Source organism: Elephas maximus, chromosome 11, assembly GCF_024166365.1.
Source record: "Elephas maximus indicus isolate mEleMax1 chromosome 11, mEleMax1 primary haplotype, whole genome shotgun sequence".
NCBI lineage: Eukaryota > Metazoa > Chordata > Mammalia > Proboscidea > Elephantidae > Elephas > Elephas maximus.
In genome coordinates this window covers 40,984,332-41,006,938 of record NC_064829.1, presented here as the reverse complement: position 1 = coordinate 41,006,938, position 22,607 = coordinate 40,984,332, and the positions used below count along the sequence as shown (strand labels likewise).

The following is a 22,607-nucleotide window of genomic DNA, read 5'->3' as shown; positions in this document are numbered from 1 at the left end:
CGTGCGGGCGGGCGAAGGCCTGGAACGCGGAGCCCCAGACGCTCAGGCCTGAGTGGAAACGCAGTGAAGGCGGCTGGGCCGGCCCTGCGCCCCGGGAGCCCCAGACAGCGCGAGCAGGGAGGCCCGGCTGGCCGAGGCCCTGCTCCCCACGTCGCCGCCGTCGCGGTTGCCTGGACACCGGGTAACGGACTCTGGCGTCGGCCGCCGCCGCTGCGGACAAAGCGGGTGGGCAAGCGGGGCCTGCGCAAGGAGACGCGAAGAGCCGGTGAGTCGCGTTGGGACCGGGGCGCAGTGGGCGGCGCCCACTCCCTGACCGCCCGTCTGCAGCACCCTGACCCCTGCACCCGGGACCGCCCCGGCCAGGTTATACTCCATTCGTGTTCATTATCCCTGTTAGTCGCTCTTTCCGAGGGGCTCGCTCTCCTCGAGTTTGAGAAAAATCCCAACGGCTGGAGAAGGGACGGAAAGTCTCCCTCCACTGGCCGCCCAGCTGTACTTCACGTTGTCTACAGCTGCATCCTAGGACCTTATTATCCTTCTTAAATGATTATTTCTACCATTTGTTTTGCTTATAAGGCCGCCTTGTGGTGGCTCATGTATTATTCGTTTCGATTGTTCTTTATGTCTTCTTTTGATATTTCATTTTTCAAGTCAACTCAAATACTGAGCAATTTTACTAGGGGGGAGGCTGGGAATTCTGTGCTTCTTTATTTGCTCCAGAAACCCTGGTGGTGTAGTGGTAACGAGTTCCTCTGCTAACCAAAAGGTTGGTGGTTTGACTCCACCAGGCTCTCCATAGAAACCCTATGGGGCAGCTCTACTCTGTCCTATAGGGTTACTATGAGTTGGAATCGACTCCACGGCAATGCTCTTTTTTTTTTTTTTTCTGCTCTATGAAACCCCACAGGAGACGATCCATTCAAATGCCTCCGGTCCACAGATGAGGAAGGTGAGGCTCGGAGCAGAGAAGTGACTTGACCAACGTCAGAGAATTAGCAGGCTTCAGACCTAGGAGACTTTGGGTCTCCTGACTCCCAGTTGAAAGCATTTTCTGTTGTTTCTTTCTCTGCAGTCACCAGCTGCTCAGTAAATACTCATGTATTGACTTGGTAGCTTCTCACTCTCATTAGGTTATCATTATCTCTGGATTGTCTACTCTTTTTCTCTGGGCATTTTGACCCATATGTAGCTTTTTTAAGACACCTTGGCATTGTATAGATAGAGTCTTTTTTTAATTGGTCCTGCTGGGCCAATAGGTTTAGGATACCACTTACCAAATTTAAAAATTCAGAGACGAATGGTTAATTGCAAGACACATCCAACATTATTAAGGATTTTTAGCTCTTTTGGTTATTGCTGTTGTTAGGTGCCATTGAGTTGGTTCTGACTCATAGCGACCCTATGTATCACAGAAGGAAACACTGCCCAGTCCACGCCATCCTCGCAGTCCTTACCCATTGTTGCAGCCACTGTGTCAATCCATCTCGGTGAGGGCCTTCCTCTTTTCCACTGACCCTCTGCTTTGTTGATGTTGAATTATTATCTAGACATTTATGTGAAGCTAGCGCATTTCTAGGAGTCCCTGTGTGGCACAAATGGTTATGTGCTTGACTACTAGCTGAAAAGTTGGAGGTTTGGACGCACCCAGAGGCACCTGGGAAGACAGGCCCGGCAATCGGCTTCCAAAAGATGACAGCCTTGGAGACCCTATGGAGCAGCCCTACTCTGCACACATGGGGTCACCATGAGTTGGAATCAACTCAAAGCAACTAACAACAAGAGTGCATTTCTATCTTGAGTATGCAATGCTTCTCATTTTATTGTTGTATTTTTAAGGCTTTATTATGAACCATATCTGGTTAATTTCCAGAACTGCCAAAAATTTGAATTGGAATGTTGGTTTACCCATTGTCCCTGGGTTTGGTTCCATTTTGTTGGTGAGTGTCAGAGCTCTCTTTCACAAGCCAGCCTTCTCTTCTCTGTCCTAACTTCAGACTCATTTTCATTTCTCCATAGCGGTGAGTCATATTTGCATACACTCTTCTTTAGTCTTCACTTTGGATATAGACTTCATTCTCACACTGGCTTATCCCACCAGGCTACCACCATCACTTCCAAAACCTCCAGACTCAAAAATTATCAAGCTTGCATCTAAGAAGAATATTCAGGAAAAAAAAAAAGAAAAAGCCCTGGGAAGTACTCTCCTTGGCCCCAGTTTGTTCATCTGCCTGTCCTTAGAGCGTTCATGTTGGGAATGACGATATGTTATTGGTAGCATTTTGTTGAACCATATGATGGAGTGGGAGAACAATTTCTCAAAAGAAGGGCCCTATTTGTTTCAAAGGAAGGAGAGTTTCTGGGAAAAAAATAAAAATAATATTTGTCTACCTTGAGTTTATATAGGCATATGGAACTGAAGGCTAATGAGGATATTGGCTAGAAAATTCTTAAAATGCTGGAGTCCAGACAAAATGGAAAGGAAAATGATATATGATAAAGAGGGTAAAGTGGAGTGTAGTGGATTTGAGAGAATTTGGGGCTGATCAAGAAAAGAGATATGGCCCTGAGATAGCACTACACCAGATATTTATTGGGACTGAAGCATTAATAGCTGCATGTGAAGGGTGGTCCCCCAACACAAGAGGTCTTCCAGAGGGAAGTGGTGCAGGGAGCCACCAGAAGGTGAGAAGGGCATGAAGGCCCCCAGGGAAGCGGGAGCTTATGTGTGTTTGGATGACAACCTCCTCCATCAAAGTGGGGAAGGAACCATGAGGGCACAGTAGTTAATTAAGTGCTAAGCTACTAAGTTGAATGGCTGGCAGTTCCAACCCACCAACCTCTCTGTGAAAGAGAGATGTGGTGGACTGCTTCCATAAAGATTACAGCCTTGGAAACCCTATGGAGCGGTTCTACTGTGTCCTATAGGGTCACTGTGAGTCGGAATCAACTAGATGGCAACAGGTTTGGTTTTTGGTTTGGAATCTTTTCAGAAGCAGACTGCTACATCCTTCTTCCCTGGAGCAGCTGATAGATTCGAACCACCAACCTTTTGGTTAGCATTTGAGTGCTTAACCACTGTGCCATTAGGGCACTTTTGGGCTCTTAAAACTACAGGGTTTTATCTTACCTAGGATTAATTTTTTTTTTTTAGGATTAGCAGATGTTGGTGCATTTTCACAGGGCATGTGAAACAGACAGGCCCTAAGTGGCTTAAAAATATGCTTATTTTGGCTATTTTTAAAACAACTAAATGTGTGTAAATTTGAATTTGGTACCAGTGGGCTTTTTGCATTAATGGGCCTCAGCTTGCTATGAAGAAGTAAACAACCTGTGGCCAATACACAGAGACTGTTTTTTTTAATTAACTTTTATTGAGCTTCAAGTGAACGTTTACAAATCAAGTCAGACTGTCACATATAAGTTTATATACACCTTACTCCGTGCTCCCACTTGCTCTCCCCCTAATGAGTCAGCCCTTCCAGTCTCTCCTTTTGTGACAATTTTGCCAGCTTCCAGCTCTCTCTATCCTCCCATCCCCCCTCCAGACAGGAGATGCCAACACAGTCTCAAGTGACCACTTGATATAATTAGCTCACTCTTCATCAGCATCTCTCACCTACCCACTGTCCAGTCCCTTTCATGTCTGATGAGTTGCAGAGACTGTTTTTGACTTGTTTCTATAACACAGAGTGATCAAGAAGCTGGAATAGTCAACGTAGTTGAAGAATAAGTGTTTTGGGAATGATGTAGGGAGAGAACTGGATTGATCATTTTATAAGCATTTGGATTATGTGCCTGGTGCCTTATGTCCATAAGCAGATGGTTGTATGGGTGAGCCTTAATAGCCATGATGTCATCATATCTGTTTTCTGCACAGTAATAATACTAATAAAATATATGTAACATTTTGAAATTGATATTACATTTTTAAATTAGTTACAATGCTGTGGAAATGATGATTACCCAAATGAGAACGGGCAGAGGCTATTTAGTCAGAGCTGGCTACAGCAAGGATGTCAGCCATTATTACTTATGTTTTCAAAGGCAGGCAAGGGAGTGGGAAAGCTTTCTACTGAGAAAGGGGGAAGACTCAAATATGGAGGTTGTTGTCAGGAGGAAACTAGAGGTGGGCTAACTAGAAGCAGGGCATCCTCAGTGATTGGTTTGGCTTTCTCTGGTTGGTCTTGAGTTGGAAGCCGGGATCAATATTTAGGGAAGCTGGCAGTTATTGAGGGATAATTATTTTGTTGGTGGCCCTGAGGTCTTGAACAAACCAGTATCCTCAATCATTTGTTTTCTTTACTTAAAGGATGGGTGTATTACAAGGACTAGTGTGGAATGAGAAGATCTTTGGATGTAAGGCCTTGATCTTTGGGTTTGAGCCATTTCTTTGGTTCTGGCTTCAAGACATACTGGAGAAGTTTAGGTAATGGTTTGCTAGGATCTACATGGATATTAAGGAGCCCTGGTGGTGCAGTGGTTGAGTGCTCAGCTGCTAACCAAAAGGTTGGCTGTTTGAACCCACCAGCCACTCTGAGGGAGGAAAGATTACAGGCTTGGAAACTGTATGGGGAAGTTGTACTCTGTAGGTTCTCTGTGAGTCCGAATTGACTCAGCTGCACTCAACAGCAAATCCGGACTTTAATAGTCTTTGCTCCAGTTATTTTTCCTCTGTCAGCAGAAGTTTTAGCCCACAGAATGGCACGTGGGCTATGAAGATCTTTATCTGAGGTATGAATCAAATATAAGGAAGACAAAGGTATATCCAGAGCAGACCAAACTTGATTACAGAGGAGTCATCTGGAATATCAAGATATAGTCCGCCTGGTGTGCAGAGTATTTACAATTTCATTTGCAAAGTAAGTGCATTGTATTTGCAGGGACTATATCCACAGAAACTCAAAGGTGGTGAAAAAAGAGAAAGCTTCAGGTATGCTCTGATTGGAGGTTGTTGGCATGAGGAAAGTGGAGGTAGGCTGTCATGGATTGAATTGTGTCCCCCCAAAATATGTGTCAACTCGATTAGGCCATGATTCACAGTATTGTGTGGTGGTTCTCCATTTTGTGATTGTAATTTTCCTATTATTGTAAATTCTAATCTCTGTTTGTGGTTAATGAAGCAAGATTAGATTATGTTAAAGAGGATTGGGGTGGGATTGTAACACCCTTACTAAGGTCACATCCCTGATCCAATGTAATGGGAGCTTCCCTGGGGTATGGCCTGTACTACCTTTTATCTTATAAGAGATAAAAGGAAAGGAAAGTGAGCAGAGAGGGGGGACCTATACCACCAAGAAAGCAGCACCAGGAGCAGAGTGTATCCTTTGGACCTGGGGTTCCTGCTCAGAGAAGCTCCTAGTCCAAAGGAAGATTGATGAGAAGGACCTTCCTTCAGAGCCAACAGAAAGAGAGAGCCTCCCCCTGGAGCTGATACCCTGAATTTGACCTTGTAGCCTACTAGACCGTGAAAGAATAAATTTCTCTTTGTTGAAGCCATCCATTGTGGTATTTCTAGGACACTAACGAAACTGCGCTTGTCATTGTCTTGGGGAGGATACTTGTCATTCATTGGTTGATCCTGAGTTGGAAGCAGAGGATGGGAAATTCAGGTAAGGTGTCAGTTGCTGACCAAGTCCTGACCATACTGGGCTAATTGCTACAGTGGTTGTGCTTTGGCTTCTGGGGCTGGTTGCTGTCAGGGTTGTGGGTCAGAGTTCTACCGTCATATATGGCCTGGTCATTGTCTGTATATTTGGCCTCCCAGTGTTCATCCAAGTTCAGTTAGATAAATTTCAGTTAGGTAATTTACCCTCATTTTAGGAACTGAGATATAGAGAAATTTGGGTAGGTTAAGTAATCTATTCACGAATATATAACTTGTTAATGAGCCCTAGTTCACTGAATTTAAATCACTACCATTTACTAAGCTCTTGCTATATGCTGGTCACTGGACTAAACAGTTTACATCCATTATCTTACTTCACAATAACACTATGAAGTATTATTATTTCCGCCATTTTCTAGAGAAGAAAACTGAAGCTCAAATACGTTAATTACCCTTCCCAAGCTAGTAAAGGGCTCACCTGGAATTTAATCCCACCTTTGACACTATTAAACTGCCTGATAAGCTTCTGTTTTCACCATTATGTCACTCTATTTCACCTTAGTTTGGATCTATCTATAAATCCTGCTTTCTGACCTCTTTTTCAGAGTACTTGTAGGTTCTTTGTGTGAACAGAGGAAATTAAAAAACCTTTCTGTTGAAACTGAAAGCTCAATATTCCTTAGCATGCTAGTAAAACTTTACATTTAACCACAAACCAATAAAATGAATGTACTTTCAGATGCCCAGGGATGTTAAATCAGGTAGCAAAGGTGGAGGGGAGACAAAGTGGTTGGAAAAAAGTTGAAAGATCATCACAAAGAGCACCTGAGTACCTGAAATGGATTGCTTATCTTCATGGGCACTAGTCAAATACTTTATATGGAAAATTAGTTATCTGAATATTCCTATCTGATGGTTAGTAAGATATTTCATAGACAAACTAGAGCAAATTGTTTTCTATTAAAAAAATTTATTTTGTGTAAATGGGACTTAGGAGTCCCTGGATGGTGTACTTGGTTAAGCACTTGACTATAAGCAGAAAAGTTTGTGGTTCGACCCACCCAGAGGTACCTTGGGAAGATAGACCTGGTGATCCGCTTCTGAAAGGTCACAGTTTTGAAAACCTAGGGAGCAGTTCTACTGGGCACACATGGAGTTTCCATGAGTCATAATCGACTGGAAGGCAACTAATAGCAAATGGGATTTTATTATTATTATCTTTTTCTAGAGAAAAAAAATAACTATCCCCAGGAATCAAAATTGTTGAGCTGAGAAATTATACTTGTGACAGCTGAAAAAGTTGAGTACTTTTGCTAGTAAAGTTATGTCAGGTTGTGTTAAATACACCTTAATCATCTTAAGTGTTCCAGTGCTTAAGGACATCAGTTTACTCAATTTATACTCTCATAACAGCTTTATTACAGGCAAAGGATATAGCACAGCAAGAACAAAAGAAAGGTACATATTGAAAAGGATCCAGAGATCTCAGGCATGGGTTGCCTTGTTCTCCCCACTCTGGGCCTCACAAGTGCTCTTGGTCTCCAGGTCTGTAATGACTGGTATGCAGCTGAAGCACCTCAATAGCCCAAATCCACTCATGGTAGAGATCTCTTATACATTCTATGTGATCAGCCTTTATTGTTGGGAACAGCCCTGCCCCCTCCACCGGCTCCACTGAAATTAGGTGCAATTATTAATCCAATTATTATTACTAAACAGTGCTGGCAGGCTGATACATCCTTCTCTGAAACAACTCACAGACCCATGGTTATAGAGCATCATTTATCTTTAGCTACTGCATCTCACAGTGTTGGCCAAGGGTCAGTAGCTCTGGAGATAAGATGTAATCAATCCAGACCACCTGAGATGAACCCGTGATATGCATAACCTATGAACAGAACAAGTTTTATATTAAATGCTCAAATTTTTCCCACATTGAAAGCAGCAAACAACTAAATATCCTCTGTTGAATCTATATCTCATTTTATGTTTAGCTCTTTCCACCCTGTATCCTCTCAATTTCTGGAAAGAGTGGTCTGTTTATGTCTTTGGTTCTTCCCCCCTCATTCTTTTTAGGCCTTCTTGCTACCTAAATTTTATCGCCTTCAGTTAAGAGAAATGGTTGTGTTAAGGTTACCATCACCTGTTGCCAAATTAAATGGATGTATATATATTTGTTCTATATATATCCATTTCAAAATAAATAAATAGATATTTATTTTTTAACCTCGTATATGTATATATATATATTATTTATTTTTTTTTTAATCCTGCGTGACTTTTTTGAAGCTCTTGAGGCAGGTGTTTCCTTCTTGAAACTCCTTTCCCTTGGCTTCTATGATCCATTCACCTCTGTTTTTCCTGCAGTCTTTCTAGAAATTTTTAATGTTAATTTTTCTTGGCTTTTTATCATCAATATGCCTTTGCTGTTGCTGCTGCTGTTGTTGTGTGATCCCATCCAAATACCAGCTCTGCGCTGATAATTCCCAAAACTCTGTCTCTAGTCTTGAACTTTCTCATGAATACTGGACAAACATATCATCACCATTAAAAAGCTGCTGTATGTAAAGTTAAGCTGGTCACCTATCCTCTATCCTCTATGTGTTCCTCCTCATATAGACCCAATGTAGAACCCAGTGGCAGAACCATTTATTCATTCTTCCATGACAGAAACTTGGGAGTTATTCTATGTTCTTCCTTCTCTTGTTACTCAGCGCATCCAAATGCTCACAAATCATGCTGTTTCTGCCTCTTAATACCACTTGGCTCTTTCTCCTCCTCTCCATTCCTACTTCCTCTGGCTTAATTTAAAAATGTTTACCTTGATGTCTTCAGCAGTTTTCTTTTTGATTGCTTTTTGCCTGTAGTTACGCATCCCTCCCATAAGCCTTCCACGATGTAGCACTTACCCATGTTTTTGTATTGTGAATGTCTGTTCACTAATGTCGTTCTATTGGACCTCATTTATTTTTGTATTTTCAGTATCTCACATATAATGTATATTCAATGTACGTTTTTGAATGAATAAATTAATATAGAGCTTGGAAAATAATTAGGGAAAATGACAATGTGTTGCTCACATGCTCTAGAACAGCATTGTCCAAAAGACTTTTCTGCAATCATGGAAATATTCTATAATACAGTAGCCACTAGCTACATGTGGCTGTTGAGTACTTGAAAGTGGCCGAGTACATTCAAGGAATTGAATTTGTTATTTTTGTATTTAATTTTTTAAAATGTCTTGATTTATTTAAATATCTAAATTTAGGTTTAAATATGGCTAGTGGTCATGGGGGAACCCCGGTGGCATAATGATTGAGAACTACAGCTACTAACCAAAAGGTCCACAGTTCAAAACCACCAGGCACCCCTTGGGAACCCTATGGGGGCCGTTCTACTTTGTCCTATAGGGTCGCTATGAGTCGGAATTGACTCAATGGCAGTGGGTTTAGTTTTTTGGTTTTTTTTTTTAGTGATTATGGTATAGGGCTGTACCACTCTAAAAAATTGCCTTTTTCATATTTAATTAACTTTGAAATTGAATAAACTAAAAAATGTTTTCTGCTCATTTGTCATCACTATTTCAAACTCAAATTCTGGAGATCTTTCTCAGAGTTCAGTAAATCTATTTAAGAAATACTTCTGACCACCCAGTGCTTGCCAGGCACTGTGGATTCAAAGAGAAATAAAACATATAGTTTTTACATTCTAAGATGCAGCAGGAAATGCCAACTGGTAATGGAATTTGATTTCTGAAATATTGAAATTTGGGTGATATTTTTAAAGTGTTGATTAAGACAGTGGGAAAGAATATTTTAAATCATTTTTTTTTCTCTTCCTCTTCTCATATCTAGATTTTGAAGTAACAAATGGGTATGGTATTGTCAAAATGATACTTGTGATGAAGATAGGAGCTATTTCAAATCCTACTGTGTACTCCCCTGAAGCATGGTGATAATGAACTTTTACTTGTTTCTTTGACCTATTTAGATTTCATTATTTCTTCCCTCCTGCTCCCCTCATTTTTGTATCTGCATGATATCTCAATTGCTTTCAGATTTATTAATTTCTTTGAATTCTGTACTATAGTGTCAAAGATGACCCAATATCATACCCCTCTGGCTCTAGATAACTCAATTTGTGTCATTCACTCTAACTGCCTGTTTGGGGTATGCTAGCAAATTTTCAATCAGTATGACAGCGTTTATAGCCAAACTAATTTAGATTAGTTAGCAAATATTATGCCATGAGATCATGTATAAAATTATACCAATAGGGTCCAAATATGTAGCATATAATGTATTTCTTTACCCATTAATTTGAATATTTCCATAGAAAGCTGCTATCAGAAGCTCTTGGCATAATTTCTTTGTAATAAATTCCTAATGCTCTTTATTACTTTTGATTTTCTTATTCTCCAGATGGCTACACATTTGCACTCTATTTGTCTGTTATTTCACTAAGCATAGATTTCTTACTGGGGGTTTTTATTATTTATTTTTATTTATATCTTTGGTTTGTTTTGCACCAAACAAAAGCTGTTTCTGTTAACTGACAATTTAAGAACAATAGCAAATTAGTGGAAAGGTTAATTTTCCAGTGTAATTGAATATTTCTCACTGGCTATACTATTGGATTGATTTTTATTTCTATATTGAACATTAACAGTTTAAATCATTTATAGGTGTATCTGTAGGCACATGTATACACACGTTTGTGTGTGCTGCATAAATAGCCACATATATAACAAACCACATAGGAGGCACAGTTATGGAGGTTTCCTAGACATACCCAAACAACTTGCAGGACTAATTTACTGGGTGACAGGGGCTTGGGACCATAGTCTCGGGGGATAGCTTAGTCAATTGTCGTAACATAGCTCAGAGATAATGTTCTACATCCAAGTTTGGTGAGTAATGTCTGGGGCCTTAAAAGCTTGTGAGTGGCCATGTAAGATGTGGAGCAAAAGAGTACGGAGGAAGTCAAGGCTCAAAGAAGAAACTAGTCCATGGGACTAATAGTCCACATGAACCACAGCCTCTTCAGACCTGAGTCTGGAAGAACTAGATGGTCCCCACCTACCACTACCGACCATTCTGACCAGAGACATGATAGAAAGTCCCGAATAGAATGGGAGAAAAATGTAGAACAAAACTCAAATTCCTAGAAAAAGGCCAGGCCAACTGGACCAATAAAGACTAGAGGAACCCCTGAGATTATCGCCCTAAAACACCCTTTGAACTTGGAATTGAAGCTGTTTCTGCAGATCTCCTTTAAGCCAAATAATAGATTGGCTTATAAAATAACAATATCACCCATGAGTAATGTGCTCCCTTAAGCAATTGACTGTATGAGACCAAATGGTAAAAAGTTACCCAAAAGCAAAAATGAGAAGGCAAGGAGGGGAAGGGAAACTATATCAATGGAAAGAGAACAAACAGAATGGAAATAATGAGAACGCTGACGCATTGTGAAAGTTGTAACCAAAGGCCCAGAACAATTTGTATAAAAATTGTTAAAGGGGAAAAATAATAATTTAAATCATTTAATATTCGAAATTGTACAATTCCTAGAAAAATAAACTATATATTGCTTGTAAAGAGATCTTTTCTAAATCATAGGAATTGAAGAACATCTAAATGTTTTTTTTAAAATGGTTATTTTTTTTTTAAATGGTTATACCTAAAAGTCTTTCAAAAATAGAATAATCAATGAAAGTATTACTTACTTTTTTTTTCCCCCACTGTGGCATAATGATAACCCCAGATTAGCATTCATTTTGATTTTCTTTTTAAAAATGTATAGAAAAGTATACCTTTTCCATTAAAAAATTGGCATAACTACTCTTGAATAATTTACCAATCATGGAGTGGGAAGCTATTAAGCTACATTATTGTTTAGAATGAGACATGTAATAGGAAACCTCAGTATTTTATTAAATTTTCTCAACTAATAGCTTAAAGCTGTAGTCAGAGGGAAATAAAGCTTCGTTGGCAAACTTCACCTTATTCTTTGCTTTCTTATTATTTTCAGTCTCCTATATTACTTCCTTTTTTTTATATTACTTCCTTTTAGATGTCACACTGGGCTCTGGTAAAAAATGAAAAAAGAGGGACAGCGAGTGTATAGTTGGTGACAGGGGGGTGACAGCACTGAACTACCTGTTTTCAATTTAGTGTTTGAAGACTTCTAGGAAAAAGAAAAACAAAACAAAACAAACAAAAAACATAACCTTTTGCTGAGGTCATATCTAAGGGAGAGTTAGTCATTCCATTTTTATTAAATTTTACCTTGGTAGCTCACATGAACTAGAATTCTTTCCTATTTAGCAACATACGCTTTGTATTAATTCAGTAGTTCCCATTTCACGGAAGATCATTTAGGGAATCAGGATGAATAAAAATCTGATATACTCTGGAGACTCCATGCCAATATAGAGAGATCTCTCTGTAATGGAAAAATCAGCCGTAGGTAATTTTAGTAATATCCTTTGTGGGAAAACTCAGGATTTCCCTGAGGTTGTCCAACCTTTAAACCCTATGAGGTTTATAAAAATGACCAGCAGAATGAAGACTGTTGCATTACACGATCAACAGATCTTGGTGAGTATTGTCAAAATTTCTAGCCTAATGTTAACACTGAATAATTTTTTTCATTATTCAACTATAACCTCTGAATAGGTGATAATATCAGAGTGTTTCCTAAAAAGGCAACAGATAAACCTCTAAGAAGGTCATATTTTATTTACCATAATACCACATTAATCAATGTAACTGAGTTGTCAACATTTAGTTTTTTAATAGACAATAAATTTGAAAGATTCAAGGCAGCTGCTTGTTGACACTTTTTTAAAAAGTCATTAAATCAGTGATCACAGACATGTAATTTTATAGAATATTTTGTATAGTTTCCCTTACTAAGTGTCATGAATGATCCATATATGGACATAGCGTGGAGATAATGCTTCCTCCATTTCTGGCTTCAGTCCTTCCCTAGGGTTACTAGAGGTGTTCCTCTAAAGAATGTTTCTTGAAAGGGAGTTTTTTTTTGTTGTTGTTGCTGGGAGACCTAGAGTGTATAAAATTAGGAGAAAGAGCCCTTATTAGTTTGTGCACCTTGAAGTATTGGTGGGACTTTGTGTCTGTGTGTTTATGGGACAAGGTCAGGAGGGCTTAATTCTGAAACTTGGGCTGGAGAAATACATTACTGTCATACTAAAGTGAAACTTATAGTTCCTTTAGGTCTCTGGGTGGTGCAAACAGTTTGTACTCAACCACTAACCTAAAGTTTGGCAGTTCAAACCTACCCAGCAGCACCACGGAAGAAATATGTGGTGATCTACTTCTATAGATTACAGCCAAGAAAACCCTATGGAGCAGTTCTACTCTGTAATACATAGGGTCGCCATGAATCAGAATTAATTCGACAGTAACAGGCTTGGTTTTGGTTTTATAGTTCCCTTAGAAAACCTCTACTAAAAGGTGGTTGGGTTCTGTTAGCAATATATGTTTCTGGTGTAGCAGACATGGATCTTAATCCAGAAACTCAGTTGTGTAATCAATACTACATCTTAACATTTTCTTTAAATCAACCGACTTCCAACTCTGTGTCCCCATCTCACCAGTTCAGTGGATAATTTAATTTCAGTCAGTCTTGGCATCACCTTGTGTCCTTCTCCACATCCAACCAAACTAGTTGTGCCAAATTTCTGGGGTCTTTCGATGTACCAGAGCACACTCCCGCCATGTTTATCTGTTCTACTATGAGTTGGCCACCAGACTTTTCATAGACCTCTTAGATTACACATCTCTGCTGCCTTGATGATCCCCCCAGGGTATGGGAGGGTGAGTGCTGGTTGGGAGTTCACATGCCGGTGATACAGCCTCTCTCAGCAGCCATTCACCCTGAGGCCTGGTCATACCTGGCTGCTACCATAGCCGTCTCGGACTCACAGACTTCCTCTCTTACCAGGCCTTGGGGAATATTTCTACTGACCTCACTGATCCACCATTCTTCTTCAGGGCACCCCGTGAACTAAAGATCATAGAGGCTTCAGACTACTGCTATTCTCCTGGCCAAAAACCTTGAGACAAAGAACTACAGAGTCTTGTTACCAGATCAAAATGGGAGTAGATGGATTGGGGGAACATATGGTGAGAACACCAAAAATTAATACTTTAATAGATTTATCATATATAATAATATTTTAATAAATATAGTATGTTTTGGGGAGTATTGATCACCTGGAATCTAACCATCCTTTATTATAATATTCATATATGATAATTTTTATTACAATGGCTATATGTTCATTTTAATATGTAGTAAAAATATGACTAGCAGAGAACCTTTTATGTTGTATACATATTAAAATGTGAATTAGTGTAAGTTGACTCAATAGACTAGGAAGTATATGAACATAGCAAAATTATATGGGTAGTATGTAAATAATGGAGCTCTGGTGGAGCAGTGGTTAAAGTGTTTGGCTGCTAACCGAAAGGTTGGTGCTTTGAACCTATCAATAGCTCTGCAGGAGAAAGAAGTGGCAGTCTGCTTCTGTAAAGATTTACAGCCTTGGAAACCCTATGAGGCAGTTCTACTCTGTCCTATAGGGTTGTTATGAGTCAGAATTGACTAGAAGACAGTGAATTTGCAAATAATAAAATGGGAAATAATGCTATATGAACTTGTTTCTTGGAAAAATCATGTTATTCTATTCAAATATAAAATTATAGAAATCATTATATCCATAATTGAGAACTTCTGTCATTCAGATATCTCAGAGAAATGTGTAAATGCTTCCTACTCAGGAGAGCTTTCTTAGCTTTCAACATAGACCTTCCCCAAGTACAAGTGGTTATACATTTAACAATATAGTCGTAGAGCATGGAAACTGAATACCTTGAGAACATAGTGAAATCGTTTGGCGTAAGGTATATCTCTACTCTTCGGAAGCTGTTGAGAACGATTATTTACCTAAAATATGCTTTAAAAGCAAACTGCTTTTAAAAACAAAATGTTTATCACACTTCTAAATAACCCTTCACTTTATAAATTAAAGTAAAAATATATTAGCGTGGTAAATGATGATATTCTGAAAGTAAATTGCTGGAGCTGTACTGGAACTTAATCACCAATGTGATTTTGTATGGTTTATGTTTCACTTTCTGTGAACTTGATTGTTTTGGTTTTGAGGTTAAAAAAAAAAAAAAAAAAAAAACCAACCCAGTGCCGTTGAGTCGATTCCGACTCATAGTGACCCTATAGGACAGAGTAGAACTGCACTGTAGAGTTTCCAAGGAGCGCCTGATGGATTCGAGCTGCCAGCCCTTTGGTTAGCAGCCGTAGCACTTAAACACTACGCCACCAGGGTTTCCGTTTTGAGGTTAATGAATCATTATTTCCATAATTATTGCTCTTTTCTATTTTGAAAAAATTATGTTTTTTAAACTACTGATCAATTTTTTTGTTCAGTTAATTTAATAGTGCAACTTTCTATTGGAATAGGTTGGGCTATAATACTATGTAAAAATTTCAAAATCACAGCAGCTTAACAAAACAAAGGTCTCTATTTTGATGATGTCACAGTGATAGGGATAAAAGAGCTTTCCTTGAAAGGTTTTTTTCTAAGTGGCGGTCCAGGGGTCCGGCTTCTCCCATTGTAACCGTACGGTCTAGACAACATGGCTTCCAAGGTTATCATGGAAAGGAACAGAGGGCTGAAGGAGAAAATGAATTGTTTTTAAGGACAAGGTGTTCTCCACATTTCATTGGCCAGAAGTCAAGTTACAGAGTTCTGAATTTGTGTTCAAGGCAAGTTGGCAAATATGGTTTTCCTGCATGCCCGCGAGGAAGAAATGATGTGATGAACACGTAACATTGTCTCTGTCACAATTCCAAAATATGATTCAAAATAGTTATAAAATAATATTTAATGAACAAGCTTCATTTTGTATTTAATATTGTACTTACTGCTGATGAACAATTATACATTGATACAAAAAAAAAATATTGTCTAGGAGTGAATAAACTCCATAATACATTCATTGTGTTTAAGTTTAGAAGTTATCAGAAGCCGGCTTTTATTTTATTCAAGTAAAGATACTCTCGCATTTTTTTAGTTTTGAAAAAAATAAAAGGCTGAGCTTTTTGGCAGAGAATTCTTTGTAAGGGCAAACATACCTAAAGTGGTTAAAATAAATTCAATTTATAAACTGATATTATCTTTGATAGTAGCTGTACATTATTATGTCTCAAAATTATCAAACATATATCAAAAATGTTGAAGAACACACAAGGGCCCAAAGTCCATCAAGTGGGGAAAAGACTGTCTTTTAAACAAATGATGCCTATAAAACTGAATGTCTAGCAAAAAAAATGAAACAGGACCCATACCTCACACCATACAGAAAAACTAATTCAAAATGGATCAAAGACCTAAATATAAAGCCAAAAACTGTAAATAGGATCAACACTAGAGGCCCTAATACACAACATTAACGTGAAACAAACCATAACTAACAACACACAAACTCCAGAAAATAAGGTAGATAACTGGGATCTTCTAAAAATTAAACATGCTCATCAAAAGACTTCACCAAAAGAGTAAAAGGAGAAACTCCATACTGGGAAAAATTTTTGGCTATTACAAGTTAGACAAAGGTCTAATCTCTAAAATCTATAGGAAAATCCAACACCTCTACAACAAAAAGACAAATAATCCAATTAAAAAATGGGCAAAGGAAATGAACAGACACTTCATTGAAGAAGACATTCAAGCGTCTAACAGACTCATGAGGAAATGCTCACAATCACTAGCCATTAAAAAAAAAAAAGCCATTAGAGAAATGCAAATCAAAACCACAATGAGATACTATCTCACCCTGGCATTACTGACATGAATAAAAAAAAACAGAAAATAACATATGTCAGAGAGGCTGTAGGGAGATTGGAAGTCTTATGCACTGCTGGTGGGAATGCAAAGTGATAAAACCATTTTGGAAAATGATATGGCGCTTCCTTAAAAAGCTAGAAATAGAAATACCATATGATCTAGTAACCCCACTCCTAGGAATATATCCTAGAGAAATAAGAGTTGTCACATGAATAGACATATACACACCCATGTTCACTGCAGCATTGTTCACAATAGCAAAAAGATAGAAACAACCTAGATGCCCATCAACAGATGAAAGGACAAACAAACTATGGTACATATGGACCATACACAATGATAAAGAACAATGATGAATATGTGAAGCACCTCACAACATGGATGAATCTGGAGGGCAGTGTGCTGAGTGAAATAAGGCAATCACAAAAGGACAACTATTGTGAGACCACTACTATAAAAATTCATAAAAAGTTTACACACAAAAGAAACAATCTTTGATGGTTATGAGGGAGGGGAGAGGTGAGGTGGAAAAACACCAAGTAGACAATAGATAAGTCGTAACTTTGAGGAAGGGTAAGACAGTACACAACACTGGCGAAACTAGCACAACTTGTACAAGGCAAGGTCATGGAAGCTCCATAGACACATCCAAACACCCTGAGAGACTGAATTGCTGGGTTGAGGGCTGTGGGGACCATGGTCTCGGGAACATCTAGCTCAATTGGCATAACATTGTTTATAAAGAAGATGTTCTACATTCTACTTTTGTGAGTAGCATCTGGGGTCTTAAAAGCTTGTGAGTGGCCATCTAAGATACCCTACTGGTCTCACCCATTTGGGTGCAAGGGAAAATGAAGAAAACTAAAGATACAAGGGGAAGATTAGTCCAAAGGACTAATGGACCACGACTACCGCGGCCTCCACCAGACTGAGTCCAGTACAACTCTGTGGTGCCTGGCTACCACCGCTGACTGCTCCAACATGGATCACAGTAGAGTGTCCTGGACAGAGCTGGAGAAAAATGTAGAACAAAATTTTAACTCACAAAAAAAAAAACCATATTTACTGGCCTGACAGAACCTGGAGAAATCCTGAGAGTATGGCTCTCGGACACCCTTTTAGCTCAGTAACGAGGTCACTCTTGAGGTCAACCCTTCCTCCAAAGATTAGACAGGCCAATAAAACAAAATGATACTTAAGGGGCACACCAGCCCAGGGGCAAGGATTAGAAGGCGGGAGGGACAGGAAAGCTGGCAATAGGGAATCCAAGGTTGAGAAGGGAGTGTGTTGACATGTCCTGGGGTTGTTAACCAATGTCATAAAACAATATGTGTACTGTTTAAGGAGAAGCTAGTTTGTTCTGTAAACCATCATCTAAGATTCCATAGTAAAAATAATAGAAAAAAAGGCTAAGAATCATTGCACAACTCGAAGAATGTAATCAATGTCACTAAATCGTACATGTAGAAACTGTTGAATTGGTGTATGTTTCACGGTATATATCCTCAACAACAACAACATAATAAAATTTAGGGAAAAAAAGTTGAAGAACACAAAGTTTACATTTTAGTTGGTAGAGAAAATAATTTTACAGCAAGAAGTTGCTTACGTTTTTACACGGAATGGTTAAAAAACACAGCACATACAATCTACCTCTAAAGCAATTTGAAGCTTAGGTTCCCTTTTGTTAACAAGTTGTTCTTTGGTTCCCTGGGTTCCAAGTATTTCATATCCTCTAGTTTTAATGATTAGTGAAGATAAATAATTTACAACATAGTTACTTAAATAAAAATAATTCCCAGGTAAAAGTAATTTTTCATTACATTTTCCATTTCATTAATGCTGGTTCCCTGAATTAAGAGAGATAACCCCCTTTTTTTTGAATTTTATTGTTTCTTTTGTCAGAGGACCATGTTTATGTTATGTTATTTTCTCTCCCCAATAGGATCCAAGTGATATCTCCATTCACAACATGAATACGTTACTGCTTTATATGTCATTATTTTGTAGTTTACATGTCTCTGCTCTCTCTGCTATTTCTGGAAACCCTGGTGGCATAGTGGTTAAGAGCTACGGCTGCTAACCAAAAGATCAACAGTTGGAATCCACCAGGTGCTCCTTAGAAATCCCATGGGGCAGTTCTACTCTGTCCTATGAGTCGGAATCAGCTCGATGGCAATAAGTTTGGTTTTTTGTTTACTATATTTGTATATGATGAGATTTTTCCTCCTCTAGTTTCCTATAATAATTTCTGTAAAAAGGTTTCGTTATTGATTACTGAAGACTGAGCTCTTTCCCTATATTAATTTGAAGTGTGTGTGTGTTTCCGTATGACTTGCTAGCCCCAAATCCTTTATCCATCTTTTCCAGTTATATATTTCTTTTTATTTTTCTTATCAGCTTTTTCTATTTATATATTAAACCAAAAACTCCTTGTTTCACACATTTTAAGTGTCTCTTCCTGATTTGAATGATCTTTCTATAGTTGAATATCTTTGAATTTTTATGGAATCATATTTCTAAATCTTTTTGTAGATTTGGTGTTAAGCTCAAACAGGCCTTTCTCATATAAGCAGTTCTCTCTAGGGTTTTTTTTTTTTTGAATCTTTTAAATTTAGGCTTTTAATCTATTTAATTTTGATACTAATCCTACAGCATCAAACATATCCTCTGCTTTGTAACCATCTTACCTGATTACATTCAAACCAGCCTTATGTTTTTAAAATTTATTGTAAAGTACTACACATTTTATTACCATTTTAAAGAATTACTGCAAACCAGTAACACATTAAAGGTTTCAAATCTTACTTTTGTTTGACCCTAGAAACACAGGCTCTAATACTTCCCAGGTCTCTATTTGAGTGAGAGTATAGGAGTGAGCTTGGCTGTTAACCAAAGGGTCAGAGGTTTGAATCCACTAGCCTTCCTTGGAAACCCTGTGGGGCAGTTCTACTCTGTCCTGTAGGGTCACTATGAGTTAGAGTCAACTCGACGGCAACGAGTTTAGTTTTGGTTTATAGAAGCCCCTGGGTAACAAACTCTGGGGCTTTAATCTGGCTTTGCAGGACCCTGGCAAGTTGCTTAACCTCTCAGTGTTTCAGGGTCTGCTTTGTAAAATGGGGCCAATAACGGTACCTACATCATATATCCCTGTGAAAAGTAGATGAATACATGGTATGTCTTATGTGCAAGCTATCATTTTTGTTTTTCTTGGGTCATGACTCTCTAGACATTTCATGATTTACTAATATCTTAAAATAAATAGAAACTTCATGGAGGTTAGGGGTCATTTCTTATAATTTTCTTATTTTGCTAAAATATCTAGCAGAAGTAGGCAGAAGTACCAAGCAAGTACTTACCGACATTCTAAAAAATAAAAATAAAATAAAAGGCACATTTCCTTAGGAGCAAGGGCTATCTAGTAGTAAAATGACATAGTATTTTTAATTAACAAATTATTTTTTCGTAAGAATTTTGAAACTGTAAATCTACAAGGATTTGTTGGTATATATTTTAGATCAGTGATTTAACAGGAATAATATAAATACATTTTGTAAGCAAATGTAAATGTTTCTCAGTATGCTCACTGTAAAATTGTTTGATATGACTCAGAGGTGAAATAATTTAATACATGATATTGACCTATGAAATAATTTAACATCATGAAAGCTGATTTGAATTACTTGTCATTCTTTAAATCTCAAGTAACTACCAGAAAGTGAAAAGCTCATCTTTATTCAGAGAAATTCTGAATACAATATGAGATATCTTCATGAATATATGTGTAAAAACTGACTCAGTTCTAATTTGATTTGTATGAGAAAGATGACATTTAATCTTCTGAAGATGTGGTTGGCAGTTTAGTATAACCATGAAATGTAATATTGTATTCAACTCTAATCCATTGGTTGTAATACAGACATAATATAAAGTCAATGGAACTTCATCAAAGAAAAATAAATTAGGAATCATAGGAATAAAGTTTAAAGATGTATAACAGAAATTATTATTGCTGTATACAGTAAGGATGTACAATGCTTTGCCTTTTCATGAATTTCTGTTCTGTTTTGCAATATCTTCAGAGTTGTCACAAAACAATTATTTTATAATGAAAAAGGAAAAGATTAGAAAAAATATATGTCCTTTGTGAAAGCAACTTTCAAGGTAGGATTTATTTTTGTCTTCTATTAATGTTGTGTCATATTAATAATTTTCTAAAATAGCTTTTTTAAAAATTTGGAACTTCTGCAAAAATGAAAGTCAGTATTTGTTAAATGTATACTCAGTATTACTGTCTGTTTTTATTGTTTGTGCTGTATTTGACATACATATTTTCTTCGTTGTTTTTAGAAATAATTTAAGAATTGGTTGCCGTGAAAGGGTCATAATAATTCCGTATTGAAAATTTGGACACTTTCCTCAAAATATGTGATTGGAATATTGACCTATACCTTATTGTAAACATGAATGTTTTCTATGTTTAAGGAAATGTTATGTTGCCTCACTTTATTAACAAATCTTAACAGTCTTTAAAGCTCATTGTTAATATGTGTAAATATAGATTATTTTCCTTTGTTTTGTAAAAAATAACTCAAACTTTGATTTTCTGTATTGCAAATTTTTCCAGTTTTCCCATTCTTATTTACTATAATTGAAAAATTTTTTGATCGCTTACTCTGTTGGGCTTTGATGGTACAAAAATAAAAAACAAACTCATTGCTGTTGAGTCAGTCCCAACTCATAGAAACCCCATAGGACAAAGGAGAACTGCCCACAGAGTTTCCAAGGCTGAAATCTACAGAAGTAGACTGCCACCTTTTGATTAATTAGCAACCTAAAAACCAAAAAAGCCAAACCCAGTGCCGTCGAGTCGATTCCAACTCATAGCGACCCTATAGGACAGCATAGAACTGCCCCATAGAGTTTCCAAGGAGTGCCTGGTGGATTTGAACTGCCAACCCTTTGGTTAGCAGCCGTAGCTTTTAACCACGACGCCACCATTAGCAACCTATCGCTTTAAAACCCTTGTCCTCTCAGATTTCATAATTCAGTGGGAAAAACACACAATGACACAATTAAGAGACAATGTAAGAAGTGCAGTATGCTAATGAACTGATGAGAAAGTACAGGGAGAAGGAGTGAGTAAATTTGTTGTAGGATTAGAAGTAAAAGGAGATTTTACGTTAGATAAGGACTTAAGAAAAGGCAAAGAATGTGCAAAGGAATGACAGGATGGAACTTTAAGGTTTATTTTGATGACAGATGGTACATTAAAGAGGCAAGGAGTGGCAGAAATGCTTTTATTGTCCCCTGGACATGTAACTTCTAGGTCCTGTATTAAAATTCCTTGGAATTACTAAAAATGTATAATTAAATTGGTGACTACATTGGGGGCATCGATTACATCTTATTCATCTTTGTGCCCTCAACAAGTAGCACAGTGACATAAGCAAGATAAAAACTAAATTGATGAATGAATGGCAGAATAAAATCAAATATTGTAGAGCACTGAAATGGGAAAGTATTTTAGAAAGTAATTCAGTCTAGTCTCCTACACATTTCATGGGTTCTTTCTATATCATGCTTAATAAATGATTTTGTAGCTTCTCCTTAACCATTTCTCATGATATGATGCTTGCTGCCTCACAACACCGCTTTGTTCACTGTTGAAAAGCTCTAAGTACCAGCAGAAATACCCTATCCATGATAGTCAGAATATTCTTCCTTTTGGTGTAGACCTACTACATGTTAGTTTGGCTGACATTTTTAGAATAGAGCTTCTAGGAGTGTTGACTTAGAATTACTTCCCTACCCTCTCTCCCACCCAACCATCCCCAACATTATTGTGAGGGCCTCCTTACTAGACTAGCAATACCAGTAGACAGAGACCTCACCCTTGTCCATAATGTGGCCAGGAATGGACAGTGGACCCAAGCCAGTTCAATAATAGTATCTTGACCTTAAGCCACAAATGATTGGGTCAAATATAGGCACCTGGCACAAGTAAGGCTAAATAAAATCCTCCCAGAGAAAACTGGAATCACATCTGAGATAAGTGTCTCAATACCTTTTTTTCTTGATGGATAAAGCCTGCAATGTAAAACTCAG

General features: G+C 37.9%; 1 protein-coding gene across 1 annotated transcript in view; it reads left to right on the top strand.

Moving 5' to 3' along the window:
• The first annotated feature begins 201 nt into the window (after positions 1 to 201).
• CCDC178 (coiled-coil domain containing 178) overlaps positions 202 to 22,607 on the top strand; it is a 548,199-nt gene continuing 525,793 nt past the window's right edge. Inside the window, exon 1 of the mRNA XM_049901613.1 lies at positions 202 to 265. The gene's annotated coding sequence lies outside the window, so the exon portion shown is untranslated. The remainder of the gene's footprint in view (positions 266 to 22,607) is intronic.